At 33.9% G+C, this 7,111-nt stretch overlaps 1 non-coding gene across 1 annotated transcript; it reads right to left on the minus strand.

Moving 5' to 3' along the window:
- Positions 1-4,462: 4,462 nt before the first annotated feature.
- On the minus strand, positions 4,463-4,538 carry Trnar-ucg (transfer RNA arginine (anticodon UCG)). The gene has a single exon. It is a non-coding gene; the product is annotated as a tRNA-Arg (tRNA).
- Positions 4,539-7,111: the final 2,573 nt, after the last annotated feature.

The following is a 7,111-nucleotide window of genomic DNA, read 5'->3' on the forward strand; positions in this document are numbered from 1 at the left end:
GTGAAATCTCCATTCCCCTGCTTGCTTTGCTCACCCCGGTTCGATACCTGCGGCGACAAAATGGCAATTTTCGTGACCGAATCGGCTACATATCGCCAAATTTTACTCGAACCCGGGTCACAATTGATGATTTTAATGGCATATATTTATCAATTTAGATCTCCAAGTTCATCAAGATTTAGAGGGATTAGACAGGGTGTTAAGGCTTTATCCAGATATTCTGTACACAACAATACCTGTATTGGTGTGGGATCATTGACGGAGAAGGTGAGTTTTAAAAAATACAGAAAGAGATTTTTAGTCCACACGGAAACGCTTTTGAAAATCACAAAAAGACAAAAGATGTTTCCCAAACACTCAAAAAAATTTCCCGAAATTACATGCACTGTACTACCCCATATATTCAGAAACTTTTTTTTTTTGGCAGTGCAGTGCAGTACAGTTCCAGATTGTAATATTTTTTACTAAGTGACTTTTCCTTGGGCAAGTAATGTGTTTATTTATACTATTTGGATATTTTCGTTTCTTGGAAACGGAAAGACGATGAACTTAGTACGTTTCGGCCAGGATATCAAGCATCAATTCAAGGTAGGACAAAATAATACTTACATAACTTACAAACACAATTTTCGGCTCTTGGTGATTTTTGTTTAGTAAGACACAATACCGTTAAACTTGAGCAACTAAAACTGTGGGATACCTGAGGATAACTCACATAACACACAGAGCCGTTTTTAAATCCATTTAGAACTGTTCTGAAATTTTTTTCAATTAAGAAACTATCGTCGGAAAATTTTGGCAATGTTTCGTCTTCGCAATTAAGACAAAAGAAACTTCCAAGATTAAGGAAGCTTGATAAAGGGCCATTCCACGAAAAACGGTCGTTTTGTCAAGCACGTGACGCCTCATAATGTCATTAAAAATAATACTTTAAAATATTAATGAACAATTATTTTCTGTTTAACAAATTACAAACTTATTTGTGATATCTTAAGCAAATAATTTTGTCATTACCCATTAAAATCATTAGGGTCTGGTGGGGTAAAGTGGTCATAAAATCGTAGGTTTTCAACTTAGGTGGATAATAAATGCAACAAATTCTTTAAACAGTTCAACTTTTTTTGTTGTTATTTTACATTGCATTATTAAAGAACACGGTACATTGAATTTTAAGAAGAAAAATATTGATTTTAGTAGTTTTATAGAACTTTCGTTTCCCTATGTTTTTATGACCACTTTACCCCATGGGGTGGGGGAAAGTGGTCATAGCATGGGGTAAAGTGGTCATAGTTAAAAATAGTAGCAAAACCATTATAAAGAACCCTAATACTTGTATATTTCAGTTGTTTTTATAATTACAAGTATATTCACGAGTACATGCCTGTATACACGAATATATACGTGTCGTGTTATACACGAGTAAACACGTTCCTATATGAGTAGATACATGTATACATCAGATACATGCATGCACGTGCCTACTCAAGTATATACGTGTATATACGAGTATATAAGCATGTATACTTGATTACCTACAGGAGTGTATACGTGTCTACATACGTGTCACATGTATATACGTGTCACGTATATGTACGTGTCACGTGTATATACGAGTAATTACGAGTATAAACGAGCATCATATGCACGCATGTACTTGTATCTCGAGAAAATACGTGCATACTTGAGTATATATGTGTATAGTAGGCGTATATACGCATATATAAGTGTACATGCATACATATACGGGTATACACGAGTTAATTCGTGGATACATCCAGTGCGTCTTTGTACGTGTCTACTCACGTATATATAATATGGAAGCACGAGTATATACACATGTATACGTGTACACACGATTATATACCTGTATAGACGTATATACGTACATTAACGTGTATACACCAGTACATGTATGTATACACGAGAATATATGCTTATATACATGTCGGCCTACGGGGTGAATCTAAGATCTTGGGCAAAAATCAAAGGGGTGTGAGAGGGGAGGATAAGAAGCAAAGAATCATAAGGAAGTTATAATCACTGACGGGCTACATGCACACAAAGCCAGGAGGCAAAGCAGGGCACAAATTTGTTGCACAAAGATGATTTTACCTAACATTTTAGTTTCTAAGAAATATTTAGAGTAGTTGTTGAAAGTTACGGTCTGTAGTAGCTCTAATACACGCGTCGCATCAAAGGCGCAGCGGATGATGAAAGTTTTTCAAAAGTCTCGTTATTGCAACAGAGAGGGATCTGTGAATGCGACGCATGTATTACAGCTAAAGGCCATAAATTTCATCAATCGCTTTAAAATTTTTCTTAAGTCCTAAAATATATATATATATATATATATATATATATATATATATATATATATATATATATATATATATATATATATATATATATATATATATACATAAATACATATATATATATATATATATATATATATATATATATATATATATATATATATATATATATATATATATATATATATATATATATATATATATATATTTGTGACTTTTTTTGCATCCATCAATTTCTCACTTTGCGTGCATGTAGCGCGTCAGCATTGTGTTTGTGACCATATGTTCCTTATTAACTCTTACTTCTTCTCCTCTTCTCTAACACCTTTTATTAATTTACTCAAGAATGTAAACTCACCCTGTATACTTTTACATCCTATGCTTGTATGTAAGTGTCTACTTGAGTACGTATGCGTATATACGTGTCTAGCTGAGTATATAAGTGTTCTTATATATACGAGTATAAGCGAGCATATACGTGTATAGTAGAATGTATAGCTGTATGGATAAAAAATACTTGCAGATACCCATATATGTATTTATTGGCACATTTATGTGAATACGTCTATGTACATGTCTACACGAGTATATATGCATATATATACGCATATACTCGTATATTTAACCCCGTTTACTGTAAAAACAATAGATATTGAGTAAAATTAATATTTAATTTGTATCTGCCTTATACCTAAAGCTTAAGTGACACTAGAAGAACAATATTCGTTAAGCCTAATATTATGACCACTTTACCCCATCTTACTTAAATTGTTCTAAAAAATTATCTAAAATAGATTCCGCTAACTACTAATGAGTAAGAGTTCTTGAGAAATGTAGGTAGCTTCCTGTACAGTCAATCTGTTCCTAATTCTAACAAACAAAATTTCCCAAGGATGTTAAAATAGGTGTTTAGATTTTTAAATTTTTCATGTTCACGCAAAATATTTTTTTTTTTACCAAATAAAATTTTGCCAGTTGTAAAATTTTGTACTCAAAATGTAGTTTCTAACTGCTTTACTCTAAAATAAAAGTTTCACATTCATTCGAACGTTTATTTCCAAGCTATAGCCATTTATTTGACGTATGACCACTTTACCCCATTGACCACTTTCCCCCACCAGACCCTACTTTTTAATGAAATATATCAACCGTTATGTGCGGGACAAGGGGTTGACTTTTTCGTGGCCTTTAAGCATCCAGCAAGGGATAAGAAGTAACATTTTAAACAATTGTGAAAAGCAGTCATGGTATTTTTGGTAGTTTATCAAATGATTGATTCTCTCCGGTACAAAAGACAATAAGAAAAATGCATTTATTCTTTTCTCTGTCATTACAGATGAAGTATCAAACAAGACTTAATTCGCTAAGTTATACAGTTGGCTCTCTCTGTTTAACGACGCTCTATTTAACGACTTTCTCTATTTAACGACGGCTTTTCACGGTCTCAAATGGTCCACTGTAGTGTTAAAAGCATTCTATTTAAGGACGCTTTCTACTTAAGGACGATTTTTTGTGGTGCCTTGAAAGTCGTTAAACAGAGAGCCGACTGTAATTTCTGCTAGTAATCCTAACCTTTACTAGCTTTTCTGCTAGTATCCTAACCTTTACTTTGAATTACTAAATCTTACGTTTAAATATTCAATTCTTTGTTATTAAAATTTGCTGTTTTATTCAAAATGTTTAGGGTGAGTGGATAAATTAATTAAGTGAATGCTCCGTGAAGTTACCCTGCTAGTGGGCATATACAGCTGAATTTTAATATGAGAGGCAGTTTGCAAAACTCAGAACTATCATGATTATTTAACACAGTTGCATGCATATTAACAGAAAAGGCTAAAGGATCCTTTTTGCTCGACATTCGGCATTCAGGTAGTTAAAATGGAATGAAAATGCAGCAAAAAAAAAAAGGCTTCTTTATTTTTGGACAGATTTTTTTTAATTTTTGTAATTTTAGTTTTAGCGTTAGTGAAACATAAATAAGCACAATAAAAAACCATCAGGAATAGATGAAATATTATGCAGTAAAAAATGTTGAAAGCAAAGCAATAAAAATAAATAGTAATTTAAATCGAATATAAAGTATCCTAAGATTTCTCTAAAACAAGTTGCATTTAGTTTTAAAACCATGATTCCAAAAATCACACACTCGTCCGCGACAGGATTCGAACCTGCAATCTTCTGATTCGAAGTCAGACGCCTTATTATCCGTTAGGCCACGCGGACCCACCGACATGTAAGCAAGCACAGTACTAAAAGCAGATTTCTCTGGGAAAAAGCGGCGGTATTATTCTATATAAGAATCTTTACATGTGTGTTCGAAAACATATGAGGATAGGGGTGCCCACGCGGGGTTGGGGGGACTTTTTTTTTATTTTTATGAATTAAATAAAAATGGAATTTTTTTTTATTTAAATTATTTGTTTAATTCTGTTTATATTTTATTTCATTTATATTTAGTTTGTGTGTGTATGTGTATGTTATCGGTGGGTAGCACAGAACTTTTCGAATAAAATAATAACATTAATTAATAGGGCTCGACCGATGGCATTTTTTGGCTGATGGGCCGATGCCGATTGTTGGCCGATTGTTCAAAGACGGCCGATGGCCGATGGCCGATTGTTTTCCTCCAAATGGCCGATTGCCGATGGCCGATGGCCGATGCCGTTGGCCGATGGCAAAAAAAAAAAAAAAAAAAAATCAAACTGAAATAAATTGATAAGATTATCAGGGATTTAAAGGATCATTGATTCATTTCACTTTACTTCCTTTCTACGAATAAGGAATCGTAATCACAAAAAAAAATGTATTAATTTGAATTTTTGGCATCTTGAATTCAAATTATGTTTTTCGCAATCCCGAGCGTATGTGTGTATGAATGCGCGTGTGTGTTTATGTAGGCGCATGTGTGTGGGTGCGTGTGTGTGTATGTATGAGTGTTGTGTATGCAGTGCTGTGTGTGCACGCGCGAGTGAGTGTAGGCGTTCGTGTGTGTGTATGTATGCGTGTGTGCGTGTTGTGTATGCAGTGCTGTGTGTGCACGCGCAAGTGTGTGTAGGCGTTCGTGTGTGTATGTATGTAGGCATATGTGTTTGTGTCTGTGTGCAGGCATGAGTGTGTAGGTGTGTGAGTGTATGCGTGTGTGTGTAGGATATGGACGCAACCTGGAGACGGTTTTCGCTAGAGGAGCAGCATCGTGAGGAGCCGGTCGACGGTGATGCTGCAGAGGGTGCTGGCGGAAAAATAAAATGATAGCACATCAAAACAGTCAAATGACAGCAATAAGCAATCGTGATTGCTCAAAAAAAAAAAAAAAGATTTCTCGACCTAAATTTCTGTTTTACTATCACCCAACATAAACTTCACAAGCTTTTTCGGCACATCTGTACATGCATATGTACCTAAGAACATATAGATGACCAAAATATCCATTTTGAACGCCTCCTCAGTTAATTATGGTAAGTTCTCTTGTGATGTCTTCATGCGCGTAAACTTGCGTCACTCAAAAACGTTATGAAATAGTAAGTTGAAAACTCATACATACGTAGTATGATCTAAAAGTTCGAGGACAAGTTGTATAAAACCTTATCCTGAATAGTTCACATTACCGAAGCACATCTATCTACAAAATAGCCTTGGACGACTATGCACTTCTGCCAACGTTCGTATAGCTTTTAGAAGCACATTATTCGAAAGACATTATTCGCGATCTCCTGTAAGGCCTCTTGCGGTGCTGCTTTAACTTCATTGTGAGGAAACAGGCGACTTTCATGTTGAAGATGCACTGTTCGATTGGTCAATACTCTGATATGACAAACAAATAACATAACGTTTCGTCGGACTTAGCTCCGTGTGACTTTTACCTGTTCCCAGCAAAAAAACATTTGCATGGACGCCGCTTTCTTCCGTCAGGAGAAGATAAAGCTGCATCATAGAAGGTAGCGAAAAATGGCTTCCAGGAATGATTCCAAAAGTTATATGAACTCTGGCAGAAGTACATAGTCCCTCAAGGTGACTTTTGAAGGTGGATGTGCTTCGGTAATGTGAACTATTCTGGGTAAGGTTTTATAAAGCTTGTCCCCGTACTTTTGGATCGTACTACGTACAATTTGTATAGGATGGAGTTATGTTTTACCTTTTTTGACTGTTGTATGATGAAAGAGAAAGAATAACAGTCAAAAAAAAAAAAAAGAAAAGAAAAGAAAAAGAAAGAAAGGGAAAAAAAGGAAGAAAAGCAAAGAGACTGTTTAATAAACAATTGATTTGTTTTTTTTTTTTTAATTGAACATATAACTAAGATTTCAGTAATATTGTAATGATGTATGGATTTAGGTACACTAAAAATAGTTAAAAAACTTTAAATTATGTTGTTTAATCATTCAAAAAAAAAAGAATAAAACTATGAAATCGTCAACAAATTACGCAATTAAAGTGGGGAGATTGCACGTAGACATTTTTCAGTCATCAAATTAAACAAAATAGATAACAGATAAATTACAAGATTAAATCATAATAGGAATGTTTTTGTACTTATTTAAAATTTATGAATAGAAAAGTTTGCATTCTTCATAAAAGCTATAACAGTGACATAAATTTTGCTGAAAAAAGAATTAGCCATAAAAAGAGCGAGGTTCTTAAAACGCAGTTATAATAAACAAACTCAATATTTACACCAAGTTAAGAACTGAATAAATATACTACTTGATCTGTTGTTTGCACACATAATATTGAACAATTTGATTGTTTAATTTTTTTATGAACCTTTACAAAAAAGTTCAAATTAAAGTTTTCAATTTAAC

Source organism: Uloborus diversus, chromosome 4 (genome assembly GCF_026930045.1).
Source record: "Uloborus diversus isolate 005 chromosome 4, Udiv.v.3.1, whole genome shotgun sequence".
In the NCBI taxonomy this organism is placed as follows: Eukaryota; Metazoa; Arthropoda; class Arachnida; order Araneae; family Uloboridae; genus Uloborus; species Uloborus diversus.